This window comes from Arvicanthis niloticus, chromosome X (assembly GCF_011762505.2).
Source record: "Arvicanthis niloticus isolate mArvNil1 chromosome X, mArvNil1.pat.X, whole genome shotgun sequence".
Classification (NCBI taxonomy): Eukaryota; Metazoa; Chordata; class Mammalia; order Rodentia; family Muridae; genus Arvicanthis; species Arvicanthis niloticus.
This window is the reverse complement of record NC_047679.1, coordinates 119,434,721-119,446,753: the sequence shown is the minus strand read 5'-3', so window position 1 is coordinate 119,446,753 and position 12,033 is coordinate 119,434,721.

Genomic DNA, 12,033 nt, shown 5'->3' with positions numbered 1-12,033 from the left:
AAAAGTACTAAATGTAAGTAGATTATTAAAATAATGAATTATGTGCTGTATGAATTTATCTATATTAAATATTGCTATGTACATATATTTTAATTCTAGATATTTGTTTCTATTACAGCATGCTAAAAATATATTAATAAAAAAATTTCTAGGCTAAGTTTTCTCCATTGTAAGAATTTAATATAATTTACCACCAAATGAAAAACTGGAAAAGTTCTCAGCTAATTATATTATCAAAATTTGCAACTTTTAGCATCTGTAGCATATGTTGTGAGTCCTTCCTATACTCTGGGCATCATATGGAATATATCATCTTTATATGTCTATAATCTTTCACACATTGCTTACTTTTCTTACAATATATCCTCTAAACTTAAAAAAATTAAGATTTGGTTGGCTGGCTGTATAATGATGGCTCTTCATTTTTTTTTTTTTTTTTTTTTTTTTTTTTTAGAGATTGTAATATATTTACATCATGTTTCCCTTTTAAATTTTCTCCTTTCAAATTTTTCCTTATACCACTCCTTGCTCTATTTCAAATTTATGGCCTCTTTTTCATTAATTATTGATACATATATATGTACACATACTTATATGTTTAAACACTTTAGAACAATGTGTACTGATACATTTATACATACACGTACTTGTATGTCTAAACACTTAACTTGTTCTGTATAACGTTACACATATGCATGTTTTCCACATTGACCATTTGGTATTGAATAACCAACTATGTGCTCTTCCCTCAGAAAGAATATTTCTTTCACCCTCTGCACTCCTTAGTTGCCTGTAGTTCATTGTATTGGTGTGAGGTTTCCTCTTCTAAATCACCATAACTTTTGGTGGTATACTAGTTCAGCTTATGATTTTTATAGAGCCATTTTGGTGAGACATTATAGGTGTAGATTCTGACATTTTTTAGAAGATATACTTTCACAGCAAATTTCTGATTCCTCTCACTCACATTCTTTCTGCCCCCTATATTCCAGGGTTCTCAGAGCCTTAGTTAGATGCATTTACCTTATCTATTGGGACTGGTGTTCATAACTCTATGTTTTGAATGTGTTTTTCTGCAATGCTCTCCATCTGAAGCACAGTTTGTTTGTTTGTTGTTGTTTGTTTGTTTGTTTGATTAGAACTAAAGACTGAACTTATCTGTTGGAATAAGAGTAAGTATTCAGAACATAGTTAAGGGTTGTGCTACTTCAAGACCCATGGCTTTACTAGCCTGGGTAGCTGACTAAGTTTCCAGTACCAAGCAGCAGTAGGAAGATTGAGAACTATTGATTTAAGTCATGTTAGAATCAAAAACTCAAGTGACAGCTCACAATAAACATGGATCAAGGTACACAAGTATTGAAAGACTTATCATTCTTCAATTTTTATAGTTTGGCATCTTTCTCAAAATCCCAGGAGTATAGATTCACTGGTTCGCTTCTATGTCTTGTGTTATGCTTCATTATTGCCAAATTATTCTCCTTTTCCACTATGGCATTTTAATATGAATTTAATTAATGTACTATGATTCTTTCAGCAATGTCTATTAGATTGCTCATTTATTTACTAAGTCATTTTTATTTCTATTTAAATTTGATATTCTTCATATTTTGTAGAAAATAATCCTATCACATATATAGTTAAATATTTTCTTCCATTCCTTTTGCTATTTCTTTACTGTTTATTTTCTTAACATTTAATAATTTCTTGTTTGGGAATTTTTGCTCTTATTTTCTAACCTGTTGTAAATGAGTATATCTACAATAGAAATCAATATAACGATACTTGGAAAGCTGGAAATAAATTTGATAATGCATTACTAAAATCCATGCTACTTACAAAGTAAAAGTCAAAGGATGGCAGCAATTCTGACATGACTTACAACAGTGGTTTCCAACATTCCTAATGCTATAACCTATAAATGCAGTCCCTCATGGTTGTAGTGACTCCAACCATGAAATATTTTTGATGGCTCTTTATAACTGTACTTTTGTTACTATTTTGGATCACAAAGTAAATATCTGATATGCAGAATATTTGATATGAGACCCCTATGAAAGAATTGTTCTACTACTAAAGAGTTTGTAACCCACAAGGTGAGAACCAGTACTTTTAGAGGATTTCTCTCAAATGTGACATGAACATTTTAGATGCTGAACACTGATACTCATAGAAGAATTTATTCCTTATAGAAACTCTATAATTTCAGTTATAAAAATATTCTCTAGACTAACCAAATATTTTTTTGTTTTTACTTATTTATTGAAGCTAAAAACATTTTTTGTTGGCTTTATTTCTCCATTTGGAGCCCATGAGAATGCACATCAAATATATGTATATATATAGATATAGATAGATAGATAGATAGATAGATAGATAGATACAATGAAATCATGTTAAAAACAACTGATGTCTTATATTCAAAAACTTACAAGCCCATTCCATTTTTAATTCTGCTACTGAATACTGAAATAATGTCTCTCTCTGGAGAACCATCAATTGACAAGCACACAGCAACAAACTGAATACTTTATCTGTTCTTTGAGTTAATTTGTATTAATCAGCAAAAAATCAGTTAAAACAGTTGTTGCAAAACTATTTATTTCAAACAACTGCTGATATACTTTATGTTAAATATTCTAATGATTGTTTCCAAAAGAAGCAAAAACAATGGAGAGGGACAGGAAAGAAGTGCAGAGGGTCAGGAAATTAAATAGAAATATGTAGCAGTGTGGGATCGGGAACTAGAGGTAGTCACTAGAAAGTCACAGACATCTGGAAAACTAGAAGCTCTCAGAACCCAACTGGAATGAATTTAGCCAAAATGCCTATCAAAGGGGACATGGAACCTATAGAGACTACCTCCAGTAGATAGACATAGCACCCAGTTGAGAGATAGTGCCACTCAATCCATTTCTAAATTTTTAACCTAGGAATGTTTCTGTCCAAAGAAAAAGCAGGGACAAAAAATGGAGCAGAGACTGAAGAGAAGGCCATTCAGAGACTACCCCACCTAGGGATCCATCCCAACTGCAGACACCAAAACTCTACACTATTGCCTAATGCCAAGAAGCACTTGCTGACAGGAGCCTGGTATGACTGTACTCCTGAGAGGCTCTGCCAGAGCCTGACCAATACCGATGCAGATACTCACAGCCAACCATCAGACTGAGCATGGGGACCCAAATGGAAGAGTTAGGGGAAGGACTGAGGAGTTGAACTGGATTGTAATCCCATAGGAAGAAAAGCAATATCAAATAACGGGACGCCCCAGAGCTCCCAGGGACTAAACAACTAACCAAATGCTACACATAGAGAGACCAATGGTTCTAGATACATATGTAGAAGAGGATGGCCTTATCTGATATCAGTGGGAGTTGAGGCCCTTGGTCCTATGGAGGCTTGATGCCCCAGGATAGGGGGATGCTAGAGCAGTGAGGCTGGAGTGGATGAGTAGGTGGAGAAGCACCCTCATAAAGACATAGGAGAGAAAAGATGTGATGGAGGATTTGTGGAGGGAAAACCTTCTAGAATTGGGGCTATCAACTGGAAAACTTCTGTAAGTCAAAGGACATATAGCCAATAAGACAAATCAGCAACCTACAGATTGGGGAAAAATATTCACTAAACTCTCATCTGATAGTGGGCTAATATTCCAAATATATAAAGAACACAAGAAGCTAACCACCCAAAAACTCAAACAACCCAATTAAAAAATGGGGTACAGAACTAAACTAAGAATTCACAACAGGAATCGCAAATGACTGACAAACACCTAAAGAAATGTTCAAAATCCTTAGTCATCAGAGAAATGAAAATCATAAAGACCCTGAGATTCTACCTTACACCAGTCAGAGTGGCTAAGATGAACATATGTTGGAGAGAATGTAGAGAAAGAGGAACACTCCTCTATTGCTCGTGGGATTGCAAACTTTTACAACCACTGTGGAAACCAATCTGGAGGTTCTTCAGAAAATTGGAAATAAATCTACATGAAGACCCAGCAATACCACTTTTGGGAATATACCCAAAAGATTCTCCACTATGTCACAGGAGCACTTGTTCCACTGCATTCATAGTGGCCTTGTTTGTGATATCCAGAAGCTGGAAACAACCCATAAGTCACATGACAAAAGAATGGACACAAAAAATGTGGGTCATTTACACAATGGAATACTACTAAGCTATTAGGAGTGAGGACATTCTGAGTTTTGCAAGCAAATAAATGGAACTAGAAAATATCTTCCTGAGTGAGGTAACTCAGACCACCCAAAAAGATACACATGGTATGCACTCACTAATAAGTGGATATTAGCCAAAAAAAGTACAGAATATCCAAGATACAGTCCACAGAACTCCAAAAGTTCAACAAGCTGCAGGGCCCAAGTGAGAATGCCTCAAGTCCCACTTCGGAGGGAAAAGAAAGCAACCACAAGAGGGTAGACAGGTAGGGACCTGAGAGGGAAAAGGAATAGGGAGTGAGAGGGGAACATGATCTGGTACTGGGTGGGGGGAAATACTGAAATCCTTGAGGACCAGTAGAAAGAATGGAAACAGGCAACCTCGGGTGGTAGGAAGTTGGAGGCACCCTCCAGAATGTTACAGATAGCTTGGATGTAAGAGACTCTCAGGACTCAAAGGGAGGAACCTTAGATGACCCCACCTTCTTTGGAAAGGCAGGTCATCAAGTGAGGGATGAGGTTGCCATTCCACAGCCAAAACTCAGACCCTTAATTGTTCTTGTCTAAAAGATCTGCAAGGATTTAAATGGAGAGGAACCTGGAGAAAAGAAGGTTAAGCAACAGGCCCAAAGTGGAATCCAGCTCAAGGGGAGGCCCCAAGGCTGGACACTGTTACTGGGGCTATGGAGTGCTCACACAAAGGGACCTATCATGACTACCCTCCAAAAGACCTGAGGAGCAGCTGAAAGAGTCAGATGCAGATATTGTACCCAACCAATGGACAAAAGCTGCTGACCTCTGTGGTTGAATTAGGGAAAATCTGGAAGAAGCTGAGAAGGAAGATGACTCTGTAGGAGGACCAGCAGTCTCAACCTGGACCCCTGAGATCTTTAAGAGACCGGACCACCAACTAGGTGGCATACACCAACTGATATGAGGCTCCCAATACATATACAACAGGAGACTGCTGGTCTGGGTCCAGTCAAAGAAGATGGATCTAGACCTCAAGAGACTGGAGGTCCCAGGGAGTTTAGAGGTCTGGTTAGGTGGGGGTAGGGGGTGGGGCATCATCATGGAAACAATGGGGTTGGGAGGAGGTATGGGATGTGGAATAGACAGAGAGTGGACTGGAAGGGGAATGAAATCTGGAGTTTATAATAAATAATAAATAAATAAATAACAAAAGTAAATTATAAATGAATAAAATAATTAATAAAAAGAAAGTGGCAAAATATATAAACATGGAAAATCTGTTTTTATGGAACTTCATAAATCTTGGTTAAAAAAACATATCTTACACTGAATGAATATGAAGTCTGACAACAACAATAATAACAACAACAAAACGTTTGTTTGGTTTCTGTATTAAAGCAGTAACTATACTGATGTAATTTTAGGCCTAAAATCATACATATTAGTGTATTTGTATACGTCAGAAATTCGAGGGTCTTCCCCAACTTCTCTTCTAATATTTTCAGTGTACCTGGCTTTATGTGAAGGTCCTTTATCCACTTGGAGTTGAGCTTTGTGCAAGGGGATAAGAATGGATTAATTTGCATTCTTCTACATGTTGACCTCCAGTTGAGCCAGCACCACTTGTTGAAAATGCTGTCCTTTTTCCACTGGATGAATTTAGCTCCCTTGTCAAATATCAAGTGACCATAGGTATGCGGGTTCATTTCTGGGTCTTCAATTCTGTTCCATTGATCGTCCTTTCTGTCTCTGTACCAATACCAAGCAGTTTTTATCACTACTGCTCTGTAGTACAGTTTGAGGTCCGGAATGGTGATTCCCCCAGAGGTTCTTTTATTGTTGAGAATAGTTCTCGCTATCCTAGGTTTTTTGTTATTCCAAATGAATTTGTAAATTGCTCTTTCTATCTCTATGAAGAATTGATTTGGAATTTTGATGGGTATTGCATTGAATCTATAGATTGCTTTTGGCAGGATAGCCATTTTTACTAAATTAATCCTGCCAATCCAGGAGCATGGGAGATCTTTCCATCTTCTGAGATCTTCTTCAATTTCTTTCTTCAGAGACTTGAAGTTCTTGTCATACAGATCTTTCACTTGCTTTGTTAGATTCACTCCAAGATAATTTATTTTATTCGTGGCTATTGTGAAGGGTGTCATTTCCCTGATTTCTTTCTCTGCCTGTTTATCCTTTGAGCAGAGGAAGGCTACTGGTTTGTTTGAGTTGATTTTATATCCAGCCACATTGCTAAAGTTGTTTATCAGGTTTAGGAGTTCTCTGGTGGAAGTTTTAGGTTCACTTAAGTATACTATCATATCATCTGCAAATAGTGAAATTTTGACTTCTTCCTTTCCTATCTGTATCCCTTTGACTTCCTTTTGTTGTCTAATTGCTCTAGCTAAGACTTCCAGTACTATATTGAATAGGTAAGGTGAGAGTGGGCAGCCTTGCCTAGTCCCTGATCTTAGTGGGATTGCTTCAAGTTTCTCTCCATTTAGTTTGATGTTGGCTACTGGCTTGCTGTATATTGCTTTTACTATGTTTAGATATGGGCCTTGTATTCCTGATCTTTCCAAGACTTTTAACATGAAGGGATGTTGAATTTTGTCAAATGCTTTCTCAGCATCTAGTGATATGACCATGTGGTTTTTCTCTTTGAGTTTATTTATGTAGTGGAATACATTGATGGATTTCCAAATATTGAACCATCCCTGCATTCCTGGGATAAAGCCTACTTGATCTTGATGGATAATTGTTTTGATGTGTTGTTGGATTCGGTTTGCGAGAATTTTATTGAGTATTTTTGCATCAATATTCATAAGAGAGATTGGTCTGTAGTTCTCTTTCTTTGTTGGGTCTTTCTGTGGTTTAGGTATAAGTGTAATGGTAGCTTCATAGAATGAATTGGGTAGTGTTCCTTCTGTTTCTATTCGATGTAATAACTTGAAGAGGATTGGTATTAGGTCTTCCTTGAAGGTCTGAAAGAATTCTGCAGTGAAACCATCTGGCCCTGGACATTTTTTGGTGGGAAGATTTTTAATGACTGTGTCTATTTCTTTAGGCGTTATGGGACTGTTTAGGTGGTTTATCTGCTCCTCTTTTAACTTTGGTACCTGGTATCTATCTAGAAAATTGTCCATTTCCTCCAGATTTTCCAATTTTGTTGAGTATAGGCCTTTGTAGTAGGATCTGATAATTTTTTTAATTTCCTCTGTTTCTGTTGTTATGTCTCCCTTTTCAGTTCTGATTTTATTAATTTGAATGCTGTCTCTGTGCCCTTTGGTTAGTCTGGCTAAGGGTTTGTCTATCTTGTTGATTTTCTCAAAGAACCAGCTCCTGGTTTTGTTGATATTTTGTATAGTTCTTTTTGTTTCGACTTGGTTGATTTCAGCCCTGAGTTTGATTATTTCCTGCCGTCTACTCCTCTTGGGTATACTAGCTTCTTTTTGTTCTAATGCTTTCAGGTTTGCTGTCAAGTTGTTGATGTAAGCTATGCTTTGTGCTTCCCACAATTATAGTCAACTCAGTCATTCTGGATTTCTGACGGGGTTGAGAACTTATAGCTATTTACCTTGAGAGAAAAGATCTGAGTGTATGGTCGTCAGCTGACATTCATCCTAAAGCCAGGTTCAGAACTAAATGTTTTAGTTAGGAGAGATGACAGAGGTGCTGGTTAGTCAACAAAAGAATGGACTGGGTATTAGGACTATCTTGTACCTCACTGGTACACATTGGCATAATTATGCTCTAATTGTATTTTGAGAGAAAAGTTTCCTTTTAACAGGAAGGGTGATGTGTAGGAGGAGCTAAGGTGGGAGGAGTACTGAGAGGAAGAAAAGGAGTAAGAAGAGGAGAAGAAGAAGGAGAGGAGAAGCTAGGTGATGAAAGAGAGATAGAGGGGGGAGACAGGGAAGCAGATGTTCATGAATCTCCACCAGTCAAAGATAGTAGATATATCTAGGTTGGGTAGTGGGTTACACCTCTGATTGAACAATACCAAACTTATAAAGCCTATGATTAACATTTTTTTAAAAAATGTATAAATGCAAAAAGGAAAAGGAGACATGGGATAGGGGTTTTCTAAGGGGGGGAATGGGGAAAGGGGATGGCATCTGAAGTGTAAATGAAAGATCTAATAAAAATATATATAATAAAAAAAAAGAATATGTTACATGAAAAAAAAAAAAAGAAATTCGAAGTTTTGCTGTCCTTGCCTAAACATAGTGAGTATACTCTATTCTTGGCCCGTATATGTTACTAGTCTTTAAACATATGTTTAAACATATATGTATGCATATATGTTTAAACATATATGTACATGTACATATATGTAAACACATATGTACATGTACAGATATATTATATTTTATTTTATATATTTCATATATAATTTTATACCATAATATACAAAATGAATATATATGTATTAATGTTTTATATATAAATATACAAGTTTATATATATACATATAATTTTCTAAATAAAATATATATTAAGCATTTGAATCAGAAATACATTTACAAACTCCTTATAGTGGATTGTTATATAGTTAATATTCCTTAGAATTCAGGTGATATCCAGTAGAAAGTGAGTATTTGTTAACTAATGGCTTTACAGGTCTCAATTGTTCATACATACATCTCATTTTTCCTGCAAATACAATTGTTCAGCAAGTTTGACATTGTGTCTTCTAGATATATCAGAGGTTGCACCAATAAAATCTAACCAACATGATTCATTAACTATGAGCTGAACAAGGATGACACCAATGGACATACCAAAGTTGACCAGGAAAAATCCACAAAGCCTCAATATTGCACAAAGAAAGATAGGCAATGAGGAAAATTTGGAGTTGTAGACATGGTGTTCCATGGAGAAGAGCACATCTATTTCTTTCCCAGTGTTAATTGGAAAGCCCTGAAAACATACACAAATAACATTATATGGAATCAATAGGTTATATTTAAGAATGTGTATATATATACACACATGTATGTATATGTGTGTAAATACATATATTCATGCACATAATAACAATTAGTGATAAAAGAAACAACATGAAGGAGAATGAAGAGAGGTACATGAGAGTGTATGGAGGGAAGAAAGAGAAATGGAAGGATGTAATTAATCCAAAATAAAACATAAAAAGAATGATTAATGTGTGTTATATACAAATTTAAAGTGACAAATGGTTACAAATTGAAAAAATTAAAATATTTCTGGAACATTTTATATATATATATATATATATATATATATATATATATATATATATGTACATATATATATATATAAATGTCCATCATTGAGCAGTCCTGAGACATTACTGACTCTTTTGTTCTATGACAGTTTTATGAGTAACAGCTTCATTCAGTGAGCAGCAAAGGAGAACAAAAAATTCTTCCAAGATAAAGCAAATCACATTAGTATTTGGCTGCCTTAAAATTTCAAGGACTTCAAAAGTATTCAGATGCTCAAAGTACTGTCCTGACAAGGGCAATATTTCATGTTGTAAAAATTTGTATACATATTTTGTTTTTCACCATAAATTGTCAGTTCTTAGTGATGTTTGATAGAGAATGAAACTGTAGATTTCACCTATGCAATTGTTAAGAATCATTTCCAAAATTATGGGCTGAATGTATAAGAATTAGACAGGACTCATGAATTGCAGACCTATTTCATACATTAGTAACAGATTTTTCTCCCCCCCCCAAAAAATGTAAAAATTTCATCAGTCATACCAACAATTGTTTTCTCGATTTTCAGACTCTGACATACATAGTCATGTCATTCTTAATTTTTTGCTCTCCAAAATCATCTTCAGTTTTTTATAACAAAGCCCTCTTTCAAGTAAAGATAATATCTGAATCTGAAGAGTTTTAGTTGAAGTTAGCAAACATAAATTAGATATTGTCACAAGCAAGGCAGTGGTGCAGTTCTCATGTTTATACATTAAATAACCTTTCTTTTGTTGGTGGTTTAGTCCCTGGGAGATCTGTGGAGTCTGATTGGTTGATGTTGTTGTTCTTCTTATGGAGTTCCAAACCCTTCAGCTTCTTCAGTTCTTTTTCTAACTCCTCCATTGGAGATGCAGTGTTGAGTTCATGGGTGAAGAGGGAGTGGGTTAGAAAGTACCCTCTTAGAGGCGAAAAGGAGTGAGGTTAGGACTGGGGTTTTGTAGAAGGGATACCAGAAAGGGGAGCAATATTTGAAATGCAAGTAAATAAAATAAGCAATTAATTATAATAAAAAATATTTCTACATTTATTTAGAAGAGCTAAAATAAGTCCTAAGAGTGTCTCATCTACCCTGGGTCTCTGGTAATTTCTAGAGAGTCCTTCACCTTGCCTTCCATGAGGTTACTTATCTCCATTCATTCTCTTGTCCTTCTGGGCTTCTCTCCTATCTCCTCCTCCCATATCTGATCCTGTTCCCCTTTTCACCTCCCTCTCTCTGCTCCCACCCAGGTGCCCCTCCCTCTGCCTATCTTGATTATTTTCTTTCCCCTTTCTAAGTGGGACTGAAGCCTCCTCACTTGGGCATTTCGCTTGTTACATTTCTTAAAGTCTATTCTCAGGACTATTTGAAGGTGACTTTAGCCAAAATGCCCAACAGTGGGGAAAGGGAACTCAAAGAGTTCACTTCCAGTTGATAGACAGTTCCTCAAGTAGAGTGACAGGGTTACTAACCCACAGTCAAAATTCCTGACCCAGAATTGTTCCTGTCTAAAAGGACTGCAGAGACAAAAATGGAGAAGACACTGAAGGAAAGGAGGTCCGAAGATGGGCTCATCTTGAGATCTATCTCATGAGAGGATACCAAGGCCTGACACTGCTATGCTATGACGTGCTTACAGACAGGAGCCTAGCATGGCTGTCCTCTGGAAGGCTGTACCAGCAGCTGACTGAGACAGATGCATATACTTATATTCAAATATTGGACCGAAGTCAGGGCCCCATATAGTTGAGTTAGGGGAAGGATTGAAGAAGCTGAAAGGGAGGGTGACTCCATAGGAAGACCAGCAATATCAACTTACCCAGACACCAGGGAGCTTCCAGAGACTGAGCCACCAACCAGGAGCATACATGGTCTAGTCTGAAGACCCTGGCACATACATAGCAGAGGGCTGCCTGGTCTGCCTCAGTGGGAGAAAATGCACTTAATCCTTGAGAGACTTGAAGCCCCAGGGAAGTAGGACGTATGATAGAGGAGCTCCATACCTTGTCAGCAAGAAAAAGAATAATGGGATGAGGAACTGTAGGACTGGAGACCGAGACCCAGACAATAACTGGAATTTTAAAAAATAAAATAACTTTTAAAAAGGGCTAAGATGATGACACAGAAATACTGTGTACTTATACAATAATAATTCTTCATTTACTTTCAACATTGTTTACCACAAGCTCATCAAAACAAATAATGCTATTTTTTACTATAATATTTAAAATGCAGACTTCCTCATGATTTGGACTTACAGCTCTGGGATCATAAAATATTTTGCATGTGTTCACTAAAATATGTTTATTAGATTATAAATCCATAGTATAAAGTATAGGAAGACAATGATTAATGTCAGGTTTTCTAAGTCATGAATGGTTTATTCTTGCTCTAGTTTGCTTTTATTGCTCTGATAAATACCATGACCAATAATAATTTGGGTAAGAAAGCATGTATTTTCTACTACAACTCTCAAGTCACAGTCCATCACAAGTATAATCAGGAAGAAATTTCAAGGCAGGAAATGGAGCCAAGGCTCTGGAAAATGCTGCTTTCTGTATCGCTCTCCATGACTTGCCCAGCTATCTGTCTTATGAAAACCCAGAGTTATCAGTGCAGGGTTAACACAGCCCAGAGTAAACTGGACCTTACTACATCT